Source organism: Vipera ursinii (genome assembly GCF_947247035.1).
Source record: "Vipera ursinii genome assembly, chromosome: 2".
NCBI lineage: Eukaryota > Metazoa > Chordata > Lepidosauria > Squamata > Viperidae > Vipera > Vipera ursinii.
This window is the reverse complement of record NC_139513.1, coordinates 217,306,202-217,319,010: the sequence shown is the minus strand read 5'-3', so window position 1 is coordinate 217,319,010 and position 12,809 is coordinate 217,306,202. Positions and strand designations below refer to the sequence as shown.

At 45.5% G+C, this 12,809-nt stretch overlaps 1 protein-coding gene across 1 annotated transcript in view; it reads right to left on the bottom strand.

Moving 5' to 3' along the window:
- The window catches only part of BNC2 (basonuclin zinc finger protein 2), a gene marked incomplete at its 5' end in the record, with an annotated part of 300,006 nt that overhangs the window by 104,319 nt on the left and 182,878 nt on the right, over positions 1-12,809 (bottom strand). The gene's annotated exons all lie outside the window — the stretch shown is intronic.

Genomic DNA, 12,809 nt, shown 5'->3' with positions numbered 1-12,809 from the left:
AATTTCCTTCACGCTCCCAATCTTGTAAGAATGAATGATCATCCTTAACCTACCTCTCTCATGGTTTCCCTGAAGCACAGAACTGCCTCTTCTTACCAATCATTCTTCATTGAGTTCAGTGATGCCAGGAGCAATTATCAATCATATGACTGTTGAGTGATGTCATGATCACCATCAGAAAGCAAGCAAGCAGATCATCTTTATTTTCATCCATATCAACCGTTTCCATACATGCAGGGGCATGCTACTTTGGGGTAACTTTTGATTTCTACAGTGACCAGCCATCCCTAAATTTCTGAGGTATAGTTTTAGGGACTACTGGAATTACCTCCAAAATAACCGTATTCAACCAAAAAACGCTGGTAGTCTATCACAACCAAGGCATTGTCTCTGTTTTCCATTCTATTCCAGTTAAGAATACCATCAAATGCTCAGGATGCAAACTTGGGTTTAACAATGTATCGTCTCCAAACGTCTATGGAGATTCTCAGTCATGCAGGCCATGGTTGTTTCAAAGATGTTTTTTTTCAAAAGGCAATTGGACTTTTTTCCTCGAAGAAGACATTTTGCTTCTCATCCAAGAAGCTTCAACAGTTCTGGTTGGATGGTGGGTGAGGGGGGGGGGGAAATGGAAGGATTAATTCTGAGGGTTCTAGTTAGTTCTAGTTCAGGGGTAGCTGGCTCAGGAATTCTGGGAGTTGAAGTCCACGAGTCATAAAAGAGCCAAGGTTGCCTACCCCTGTTCTAGTTAGTCAGAACTATACTTTCCATTCCTCCCCACCACCATCCAGCCAGAACTGATGAAGCTTCTTGGACGAAGAGCGAAACGTCTTTTTCTTCCTTAAGGGAAAAAACATAGTCCAGTTGCCTTTTGAAAAACGCATGTTTGAATCAATGTATTGACCACTGAAATTTTTTAAAGTACTTTAAAAAGTAGTTTCCTCTAAGCCAGACATGTCAAACACAAGGGCCGGGGGCCGCATCCGGCCCGCGAAGTGGTTTCATGCGGCCTGCGAAGCCATCCTGGAAACAGTGAGGGAACGGCCCCCACTGCCTTGGCCCTGGCCCAGAGACCCTCCTTCTGCCAGAGACCCTCAGATCTGTCCCACTCCTGCCCAGACCCCAATAGGCGCCCTTGATGCGAACGATGTAGAGCTGGCCACGCCCACCCAGTAGGCCACGCCCACCCAGGCCATACCCACCCGGCCTCCTGAGGGCAACCGCAATGCTGATGCGGCCCTCAATGAAATTGAGTTTGACACCCCTACTCTAAGCCTAGTTTCAAATAGAGATTTCCACATTCCTAGGATTCAGTTTGTTTGTCTGTCCAGAACTCTGGATACTTATTTTCTCCCAGTTGAATCATAATATCCCCAACGTGATGATGTCCAGTCCAAACAGGCCGGGACTATTTCATTTATCTAATTTGCTTTTATGAGATAAACATATATAATAACAATTTTATTTGCTTTCAGCAGAAGAAAATCCCATGATGTGAAACAAAGATCTCACCTGCATTAAGGAATCAAGCTTGCCAAATTTTGAGCTATGATCATTTATTAAAGTTCAGACAGGGAAATGCTAACAACTTGGTGTTGCTTTAGGATAATTTTTGTTCAAATTTAAAGTAATAGTACTCCCGATTTTCAAATAGCAATGCCACACTTCTACACACCAGTGAAATCAGATTTTTTTTAGTTGTTTCCCTCTTTCCTTCTCTATACAAGTCGTAAAACAAAAAACAAAACAAACAGCTTTTCTAAAATTCTAAAGCTCCAGAAATATAGGGTGAAATTAGAGCTCTGCGATATGCAGAACTAAAATAAGGCAAAATTCAATGTATTGTTTTACTGCTGGAAATCAAAACATGTGTCCAAGTTACCCTATTTTATCTATCGATTTGGGATCCATCTGAACTGGAAACAAATCCTTGCACCTTGTTTCTATCATACTGCAAAGGTAATCATCATTGACTCTGCATTGTTCCTATCCAGTTTTGCCATTCTGCCATCTGTACCGTTATTTTTTTGTTTTTTCTTGTTTTAAACAAATGGCAAATTGCTTACAGCCGCTGCGAGTCAGGAGGCATATACAATTATTATTATTGTACAGTTTTGATATCCAAATAGCCATTATATTGGAGACAATTGTCAAGTAATCAAAATAAACATTCTCCAAATAATGATTTATTGTCAGGATTTGTAATGTCATTTTAATCAGTTCTACCATTCAACTATAAGTTTTGTATAATTCACAGGTGGGTTTTTATTAGTTGTTTTGTAGCCAATCCAAGACAGAGTTCAACAGTTTCCTGAGTGCTGGTCAGACTTTCCCCCCAATGGTTAATAGAAGGAGAAGCTTTGCTGTTAAGGATTCAAGGATACTTTTTGATAAGCTAATTCTATTTCAAAAACAAGAAAAGCCACTTGTAAAGAAATCAGCAATTGTCAAGCCTTAAATGCGACTCATATAGTGAAAGCTCAGCTCAAATTTACTATTTTTCTTCTCTCGCCCACGCAACAGAAGAGGCTGAAAATGTCTTGGTTTTGGGTGGAAGGAGCAGCTGATACCGCCGTGATGTTGTGTAACATATTAATCTCATTTTAGAACATCTGCTACTTCCTTTCTTTCTATTTACTTCCTTGTTTACTTCCTTCTTCATGGTGGAGCTAGAACCAGTACAACCGATGTTATGGGAGCTGCACTGGTTGCCAGTCTGCTTCCCAGTCCAAATCAAGGTGTTGGTTATGACCTTTAAAGCCCTTTATGGCGTGGGTGCAGGTTTCCCAGGTTTTCCCCAGCTACCAAGTTGGTAAGGAGCAATGGAGTAAAAGAAAAAAGAAAAAAGCAAGAGCACGGAGCATGCAAATTCTAGCACCGAGGATGGTGGTAGTACAAAAACCAGTATTTTCACTGTATAGCAGTGAACACTGTACACTATGGTTTCTTCACTGTAGTTCAAAGCTATAAATGAAAAGCATCTGGGCTGATCTGGATATCGACAGGGAAAAGTCCAATAAATCTGCTATCCAGATATAGAAGTTATAGAGGAGAAGAATCTGGCCGAAAACCGTATGCGGTATACAACAACAACAACAACAACGAGGGTGTGGGAGTTGTTTCTTGTGTGGAAAGCTACAGGAAAATTCCTCTTTCTTTGAAGAAGAGTTGCGCTGTTTGGGACAAGGAGAACGGAAAGGTGGGACAGTTTTATACTACAGGAGATGCACAAGGCTGAAAAGGGGCATGCAAACAGAAGGATGGTCTGGGTCAGACATGACAAACACAAGGCCCGGGGGCCGGATCCGGCCCGCGAAGTGGTTTCATGCGGCCCGTGAAGCCATCCTGGAAACAGTGAGGGAATGGCCCCCACTGCCTTGGCCCTGGCCCAGAGATCCTCCTCCTGCCAGAGACCCTCAGATCTGTCTCACTCCTGCCCAGGCCCAAATAGGCGCCCTTGATGCGAACGATGTAGAGCTGGCCAGGCCCACCCAGTAGGCCATACGCACTCTAGCCACGCCCACCCACTAGGCCATGCCCACCCTGGCCATACCCACCCGGCCCCCTGAGGGCAACTGCAATGCTGATGCGGCCCTCAATGAAATTGAGTTTGACACCCCTGATCTGGGTTGTTGTAAAACTGCAGGCAAAAGTCCAGGCTGAGTGTCTTGCTGCTACCTTTCCCCTAGAAAAGATAATGGTCCAGCATGGCATCCCTTCTCTCAGTTGCACCACTGACAGACAGAAAATAAACCCCATGTCATCCACCACCTCAAATAGAAGGTAATGAATATGCTTAAATTAGGAACATCCTTTCTTGGGTCACAGCAGAGCGAATAGCTGGTGATCAACAGTGATCACAAATATATTTTAATTTGTATTTATGAGATTTTTTTTTTAAAAAAATGTTGCTTCACTGTTATTTTAAATATTCCCCAATAGCAAAGACAAATCCCAGGAAGAAAAAAAAAACATACTGTCTCAAGATCGGCTATGGAAATGGTTAGAAGATAAGTAAAAAGAAAAAAACCGGGAGAAAGGAGAAAAAACCGGGAAAGAAATTCACTTAACCCAATTCACATGTCTCTATCTGACTGATTGTTTAACTGTAATTTACTTCTGTAACATATAAACTTCATCACAGAACTATCAGAATGTTTCCATTCACTAAGAACAAACAAACAAACAAAAAAGAAGCCACAAAATAATTACAAAACACATGGCACACACCACAATTGTGTTTATTTTATGACAGTTAACTTTATTTACAGTGTAATCTGGTAAGAATTAATTCTCAAAGGGCTATATACAATTTATGCCCAGGTTTTTTTTTCCCTCCTCCTAAAACCTCACACTAGAACTATGTTGTCAACCTGCGTAAATAAACTATCTTAAGTAGAAATATCTGGTTTTTCTACAGAGAAAATGCAATACTTTAAAAAAAAACAACAACCCCAGATTATTATGAATTCTTGAGTGACAAAAGCTACACATTGTTAACAGAAGTAAAAGCCAGACTGGTTTTCAAACCATGGCCAAGATTTAGTAGAAACATAAAATATTAAAATGCTGTCTCTGCCTCTACTTTACTCTACTTTGCTCAAGAATGAATCTCTGGAGCTTGAGAGCTTAGTGCAAATCTTTTCTTTTTCTTTCTCGCAAAAGTTATTATTATAGTAAAATCTTTTCAGCGACATTTGCAAGAAAGTGAAAATCCATTTGAGGAACTGGCTCAACTGCATTAAGTTTTATTAAGTTGGCTCAATGTTCAGGACCGATGCATTAAGCATTAAGTAGGACCAAGTTGAAGTAACAGGGCTGGGGGACTCTTCAGGGGCCAAGGAGGAAGATTTCCTGTGAAGTCTGCTCCAGAGAAGTATCTCACTTCCCTTAATCCCTATTCTCCTCTCCACCCATGAAATATACATTCAAGGCTGGGAGGTATGCACAATGTATGCAGGTTTTTAATTTTTTTTTTCCTGCTGATGCTAAATCTTGAATTGCATTTACAAGAAACAGAAATGAAACTGTAAACGCCCCTTTGGTTCTTGCATGGCAGAGTGCACACCCTCGACCGCTTTCTTAAATTACTTTCATTATTTGGTTTTCAGAGGTGGACAAGTTGCACAGATAGTCACTGTTTACCAATGGTCTCCTTCAGTGACTGTTTGAAGTTATGATGGTGCTGTTTCTCAGTCATGTGATCACCATTACAGGTAGCAGTCTATTGCTTGCTGTCCTGTGACTGACCAGTTGTTTTTCTTTTCTTTCCCACTTGTAGAGGAGATTGATGGGAGAGGAAGAGATTACAAGAGAGTAATTAGGCACACAAAGGGAAATGCACAAGGATGTTTGTGTAGCACACTCCAGACTGCTTGTGCATTGCTTTTGGTGTGTATTCCACATTTTTTGCTTTCTTGCTCTTGTGTAATTATCCAGCAAAAGAGAGAGCATTTTAAAATGTGAAATTCTTTCAAGTTTCATTCTAGCTATCCCAGAATTGGGGGAAACATTTCAAAGCGGGAGGGGGGGATGGAAAAAAGGAAAACAAAGTCACAATCACCCAATTTCCCATTTAGCAACCTCTTCAAATAGCAAGAGTTGTTAGTCCCAATTGTGGTAGCTAAATGAGAACTTTTTGTTCTCATTTGTACTTTTTGTTAATGAATTTCCCTATGATCTGCCAAGATCCCTAATAGATTGATACTGTATTTTGTATTCATAGGCATTGTATTCCAACATAAAATCATGGTTAAGAGATTTTCAGTCTATGCAGGAGTAGGCAACCTTGGCTCTTTTATGACTCATGCACTTCAACTCCCAGAATTCCTGAGTTAGCATATTCTGGGAGTTGAAGTCCATGAGTCATAAAAGAGCCGAGGTTGCCTACCCCTGGTCTATGGGAATTGAGGAATTAGGTTTTCCTCTTTTTCCACAAGGACTTCTTTCCCCAAATGCTGTGCAAAACATTTTTGATCATTTTTCTCCCTCGGTCCTAGTGAATAGCTTAATCACAACACCTGATATCGCTTCTGTACTTTTGGATGTGTATAAATTTACAGCTAAAGAGAGATTTTCTGAGCGGCAGGATAAATAAGAAAATTCTATTTGGTAAGTGAACATTCTTTCTGGATTGTAAAGAGAGAAAGGGTTTTTTCAAAAATATTTTTTAACATTTCTTTTTAATCATGTCTTTATTATTTTTCTAAATAACACCAAGGGGTGATCACCCTTCTCCTCATATTTCCCCCTACAACAGCAACTCTAAGAGGTGAGTTGGGCTGAGAAAGTGGCTCAACGTAACCCAACCAGCTTTCATGAGTAAGGCAGGATTAGAACTCAGATATTTTATGTAAACCACCAAGAGCCAATTACAAAGAAGAATGGGGAAAAGCAGAGATTTTATATATATATATATATATATATATATATATATATATATATATATATATATATATATATACACACACACACACACACATACACGTACGTACGTACGTACATACGTACGTACGTGTGTGTGTGTGTGTGTGTACTGGGCTCATTAGTAATACCATGTGGGTTGCTGGAGCAGCTAACAGCTCTCCAGCAACCCAGTCTACAAGTCTCCAATGCTATAATTGGCTATCCCTAAGCGACAATGGTTGCTTCAAACCTATTGGCTGCCGCCTAGGGGCTACAATATACTGTATATTGTGGCTAGTTGCAGCCATTTGCCAGTACAGATTCTGCACGAAATAAAATATGGGTTTCCCTGTACTCATTTACCTTGTCTTCATTCCTGCGCCAAAGAACCCACTATTTAACATTGGCGATGAAGGTGGGATCCTGCTTCACTGAAAGAATTCAAGCCTACGAGGGAAAGGCAGCGCACGCCGGACGGAAAAGACATTTCCCCCGCCCTCTCTCAAGGTCGGCTAGCAAGCTACGCTAGCGACCTCGTGCTCAGTGGACTCATTCCCTGAGCCTGGAAGCAGGATTCAGAAGGAAACGCAGGAATCAGCAAAGAAAGAATGCCGAAGGTCGGGAAATTTCGAGAATTCAACGTGAAGCACCCAGAGGAATGGCCATCCTATTTGTCCCAGGAAGACAACTACCTCAGGGCAAATCAGATTGTGGAAGAAGGACTGAAGGCCGCAACTCTACCCTGCGTGTACGGCCCAGTAACCTTTGATTTGGCCAAGAACCTTTTCGCGGCGACACCGATTAAAGCGGACTCCTACGCAGACTTCAAAAAGAAGTTAACCAGACATTTCCAGCCCAGGATGTCTGAAATGGCTTGGCGGTTCAAGTTCGACCAAAGAGTGCAACAACCTGGTGAATCAGCTTCTGAATTCATAGCGGGCCTGAGGCAGGCCGCACGCCTTTGCAAATTTTCAAATTTAGAAGAGCGACTACGAGACCGGCTCTTCTGTGGCCTACGGGACAGAACACTTCAGCAGAGACTCCTTGCCAGACCAAACTTAACATTTTCTAAGGAACAAGATGAAGTGATGGCTGATGAAGCCGCCGGGGGCGCAGTTCAAGCAGTACAGCCCAACAAAATGTCAAAGTCTGAAGAAACAGTCCACCTTGAGGACGCCAAACGCACCGATGAATCTTCTGAGGAAGAAGAGCCCGAAATCAACAGACTCCAAAAGCAACCCAACGCGCAACACCGCAACAGCCAGCAGCAAGAGAACACTTACAAGGCAGTTCTCTTACCTAGATGTAAGGGGTGCGGCGGCAACCATTCTCGTGCCTATTGCAGATTCTGATCAGCCATGTGTAGAGCTTGCGGAAGGACAGGCCACATCGCAGTGGTTTGCAGAGCCCGCCAGAGAGACCGGCCACCCAAAATCCTATCGGAAGAACCGACTAGGAGAGGTACTGGGGCCCAGGGTCCAGTTAGTGTGGGGGTTTTCAGAAGCCGTAGAAGCGTGTGCCGCACAGGGGCTCAACACCCCCTCAAACCTAAACTCAGGCTCTTGGTAGAGCTACAAGGAGTTCCATGTAAGATGGAATTGGACTCTGGCTCTGCAGTCTCAATTACTTCTCAAGACACTTTTAACTTTGTGTGTAGGCGCAGTAACAGTTGGGCCAAACTAAGGCCTTCAGATATAATCCTAACTGACTTTCAAAATACTCAAAGTTAAGAGAGAAGCCACTTGACAGTAAAATTTAAGGGTTTTTTTGGGCACCTGGATGTCATTGTAGTTGGGGGCCAGAGAACGAGTCTCATTGGACTCGATTGGTTTGATGCCTTAGGTATTCAGATTACTGGCATAAACCGGACACAAACTGCAAACCTCGCATCAGTATGTGAGGACTATGCAGATGTTTTTGATTCAGCCCTAGGAACATACACAGGCCCACCTATCTCATTTAAGCTAGATCCCAACGTAGTTCCAATCAGGGTTAAGCCTTGCAGGGTCCCCTTTGCCTTAAAACATAAAATTGATTCAGAAATCGATAAGCTTGTAGAACAGGGCGTGTTACAGCCTGTTGATGGTGGGGAGTGGGAAACTCCTATAGTCACTCCACTTAAAGCCAATGGGGAAATTCGCATTTGCACTGACTATAAATGCACACTAAATAAAGCCCTCAAGCAACATGCTTACCCGGTCCCAGCGGTCAACCACATTTTAGCCTCCTTGCAAGAGGGTACTATTTTTGCTAAACTTGATTTAGCACAGGCCTATCAGCAATTGCCGGTTGATGAGGCCACAGCTGCGGCTCAGACGATTGTGACTCACAGGGGGGCTTTCAAAGTCAAACGCTTACAGTTTGGAGTCAGTGTTGCACTGGGCATTTTCCAGGAAATCATGGAGCATACACTTAAGGGTATTCAGGGCGTCTGCCCTTATTTTGATGTTGTTCTTATTGCAGGGGAATCCCCAGAAGTGTTAGCCAGTAGGCTCAGAGCTGTTTTGTAGAGGTTTCGCAAAGCAGGACTCAAATTTAAAAAAAGCAAGTGTAGTATTGGGGTTCCTTCAACAAAATTCCTGGGTTTCGGAATTGATGCTAACCGCAGGGGTGTCAAACTCAATTTCATTGAGGGTCGCATCAACATTGCGGTTGCCCTCAAGGGGCCAGGTGGGTGTGGCCAGGGTGGACGTGGCCTACTGGGTGGGCGTGGCTAGAGTGCATATGGCCTACTGGGTGGGCGTGGCCAGCTCTACATCGTTCGCATCAAGGGTGCCTATGGGGGCCTGGGCAGGAGTGGGACAGATCTGAGGGTCTCTGGCAGAAGGAGGGTCTCTGGGCCAGGGCCAAGGCAGTGGGGGCTGTTCCCTCACTGTTTCCAGGATGGCTTCGCGGGCCACATGAAACCACTTCGCGGGCCGCATCCGGCCCCCAGGCCTTGTGTTTGACGTGTCTGTGCTAACGGCATTCACCCTGCTGATTCTAATGTGAAGGCCATTAAAATGGCTCCTAGGCCCAAATCCAAAGAAGAGCTACAAGCATTCTTGGGCCTCCTATACGTCTACCACACATTTCTACTTCATAAGGCCGCACTAGCAGAGCCCCTCCACAGGCTTCTAGATAAGAAAGCTCCATGGAAATGGACTAACTTACATGAAAAATTTTTCCAGAACTTAAAAGCACTATTGTCAGAAAAGTCCACTGTAACTCGCTACAAAGAGTCTAAACCAGTATGTCTTGCATGTGATGTATCTCCATATGGGGTGGGGGCAGTTTTAAGCCACATAGAAAAAAATGGAACACAGGTTCCTATAGCATTCTAATCAAGGACATTGTCCTCTGCTGAGCGCAACTATGCTCAGATTGACAAAGAGGCCCTAGCCATCGTTGCTGGAATAAAAAAATTCCTTGACTATTTATATGGCAGGGACTTCATGGTCTTTACAGAACACAAACCTCTGTTGGGACTTTTCACAACAGACAGACAAACCCCCCACATACTTTCTCCAAGAATGCTGAGATATTCTATTTTTCTATCTGCATACACTTTTAAATTGATTCACAAACCGGGCAAAGAAATGGGCCATGCTGATGGACTCAGCAGACTACCACTGCCAGTAATGGAACCAGATCCGGCTCCAGCTGCTAGAATACTGTCTATACAGGACATACCTGAATTTCCCCTCCATGTGGGGGACATTGCTGCTGAAACTGCCACAGATAAAATACTTAGTATTGTCATGGTCAGGGGTCGGCAACCTAAAAAAGAAAAAGAGCCACTGGGAACCGGTTCCATCATAAATTAAAAAAAGAGGGAGCCGCGTGCGTGTGTCCATGCACGCGCATGCGCAAAAAGGTTTTTTCCGCATGCGCGGACGCACGCGGCTGCCATTTTTTTAAAAATGAGATGGAACCGGTTCCCGGTTGCCCGATGGCGACGGCCCGTCTGCAAAGCTGCCGCTTTCGGCAGCTTTGCAGACGGGCCGTGGCAGCTTCCTCAAAGAGCGGCGCCCCTGCCCATTCCGAGAGGTGCGCGCGCACCTCTCCGAACGACCGGCAGCTTCCTGAAAGAGCGGCACCGCTGCCCGTTCGCGCGGAGGTACGCGCACACCTCCCCAAAGGTTTGGGGAGGTGCGCGCGCACCTCCGGTCGTTCGGAGAGGTGCACGCGCACCTCTCGGAATGGGCAGGGGCGCCGCTCTTTGCGGAAGCTGCCGCGGCCCGTCTGCTAAGCTGCCGCTTTCGGCAGCTTCACAGACGGGCCGCGGCAGCTTCCTCAAAGAGCGGCACCGCTGCCCATTCGCGCGGAGGTACGCGCGCACCTCTCCAAAGGTTTGGGGAGGTGCGCGCGCACCTCCGCCCATTCGGGGAGGTGCGCGTGCACCTCTCCAAACGGGCGGTGCCACTCTCCATTTGGAGAGGTGCGCGCGCACCACTGCCCGTTGGAAGAGGTGCGCGCGCACCGGGCGGCTGGGAGCCGACCTGTGGTCATGGTTATACATGGGCTGGTTGGATAACAGCCCAGGTTCGGAATTTCAAAACTATTTTGTCAGAAGGCATGAGTTATCTGCCCACAAGGGGTGCATTTTATGGGGAAACAGTTTGGACTACTGTAATGCTCTCTACATGGGGCTGCCCTTGAAGACCACTCAGAGGCTTCAACTGGTGCAGAATGCGGCCGCGCAAGTTGTAATGGGGGTCTCCCGATACTCCCATGTAACACCTCTACTCCGCGAGCTGCATTGGCTTCCGGTTGCCCTCCGGGTGAAATTCAAGGTGCTGGTTATCACCTATAAAGCCCTACATGGCCTGGGTCCGGGGTATTTGAGGGAACACCTGCTGCCGGCATCAAATGCCCTTCGCCCAGTGCGCTCCCACAGGGAGGGTCTGCTCAGGGTCCCGCCGGTAAGAGATTGCCGGCGGGTGACACCCAGGGATAGGGCCTTCTCAGTGGGGGCACCTGCCCTCTGGAACCAGCTGCCGGTGGAGCTTAGGACTGCTCCCGACCTCCGATCATTCCGCCAGGGCCTGAAGACCTGGCTCTTTGAGCTCTCGGGCCCAGGCTGAGGAGACATTCATTTTAATTGGGGTTTTTAATAGTACAGGGTTGATTTAATATTTTTTAAATTGGGTTTTAACTTTTGTATGGTTGATTTTTAACTCCCTGTAAACCGCCCTGAGTCCTCAGGGAAAGGGCGGTATATAAATGCAATAAAATAAATAAATAAAATAAATAATTCCCACTTCCCTAAGAGACAGGGTTTTACAGTCATTACATGAAGGCCATCCAGGCATTGTCAGAATGAAAGCTTTAGCTAGAAGCTACCTTTGGTGGCCTGGCCTTGATAAGGACATTGAGGCACAAGTGCATGGTTGTTATACATGCTAGCAATCTAGGCCTGAAATGCTACAGGCTCGAATTCACAGGTGGGAGGAAATGCACACTCTCTGGTGTAGGATTCACATAGACTACGCTGGGCCCTTTCAGGGACAACTCTTTTTTATAGTAGTGGATAGTCACTCCAAATGGCTGAAATTCCAGTTCCGAACATGACTACTGCTAGGACGATCCAGGTGCCACACATGGGTTACCAGATGTCTTAGTTTCAGACAATGGGGCCCAATTCACTGCTGCTGAATTTCAGGCCTTCCTTAGAGCTAATCTCATCAGACATGCAATGTCTGCTCCTTTTCATCCGTCTTCTAATGGTCAAGCTGAACGCATGGTGAGGACAACGAAGGAATCACTCAAGCGCATTGTCACAGGTGACTGGCATCACAGATTGGCAGATTTTCTACTCTGCCAGCATTCTACGCCTTGCACTGCTACAGGCAAAAGTCCTGCAGAACTACGTTGGGGGAGGCGATTGATCACTAAACTGGACAGGTTGCATCCAGATAGAGTGGCAGCAGAAGCCTCTTGACCAAAACCCCCGAGGGGGCTGCACATGGGTGATTGGGTTTGGGCCAGGACCTATGGTCAAATTGATCAGCTCAGAAAACAGTTTCCAGAACAGCCACTAAGTGAGGACTGCATCATAAGTCCCTCTCAAGATCCTCAAGCTTGCAGCCAAGCCAGCCCTCAAATGGACTCTCTGGACTTTTCCTTCATAACTGAGGTGGAACCAGAGGGAGAAGTGGGGAGTCCTAGAATGCAACATGGATCCCCTGAAGGAGCAAGCCGTCCGAACTTCAGCAACCACTGCGCCTACTCTGCTGATCAGTCTGACTGGGGTGGGCCAACCTGGAGAGGCCAGCCAGAGAGCATCTAATCCCCTTGACTCAGGAGCACACAGGGACACAAGTCTACCCAGCCCACTGGGTAAGCTGGTAGACCACAAAGTGATTGGAACTCCGAGACGTTCCACTAGGGCACACAAGCCTCCTTCATATCTCACTGATTAC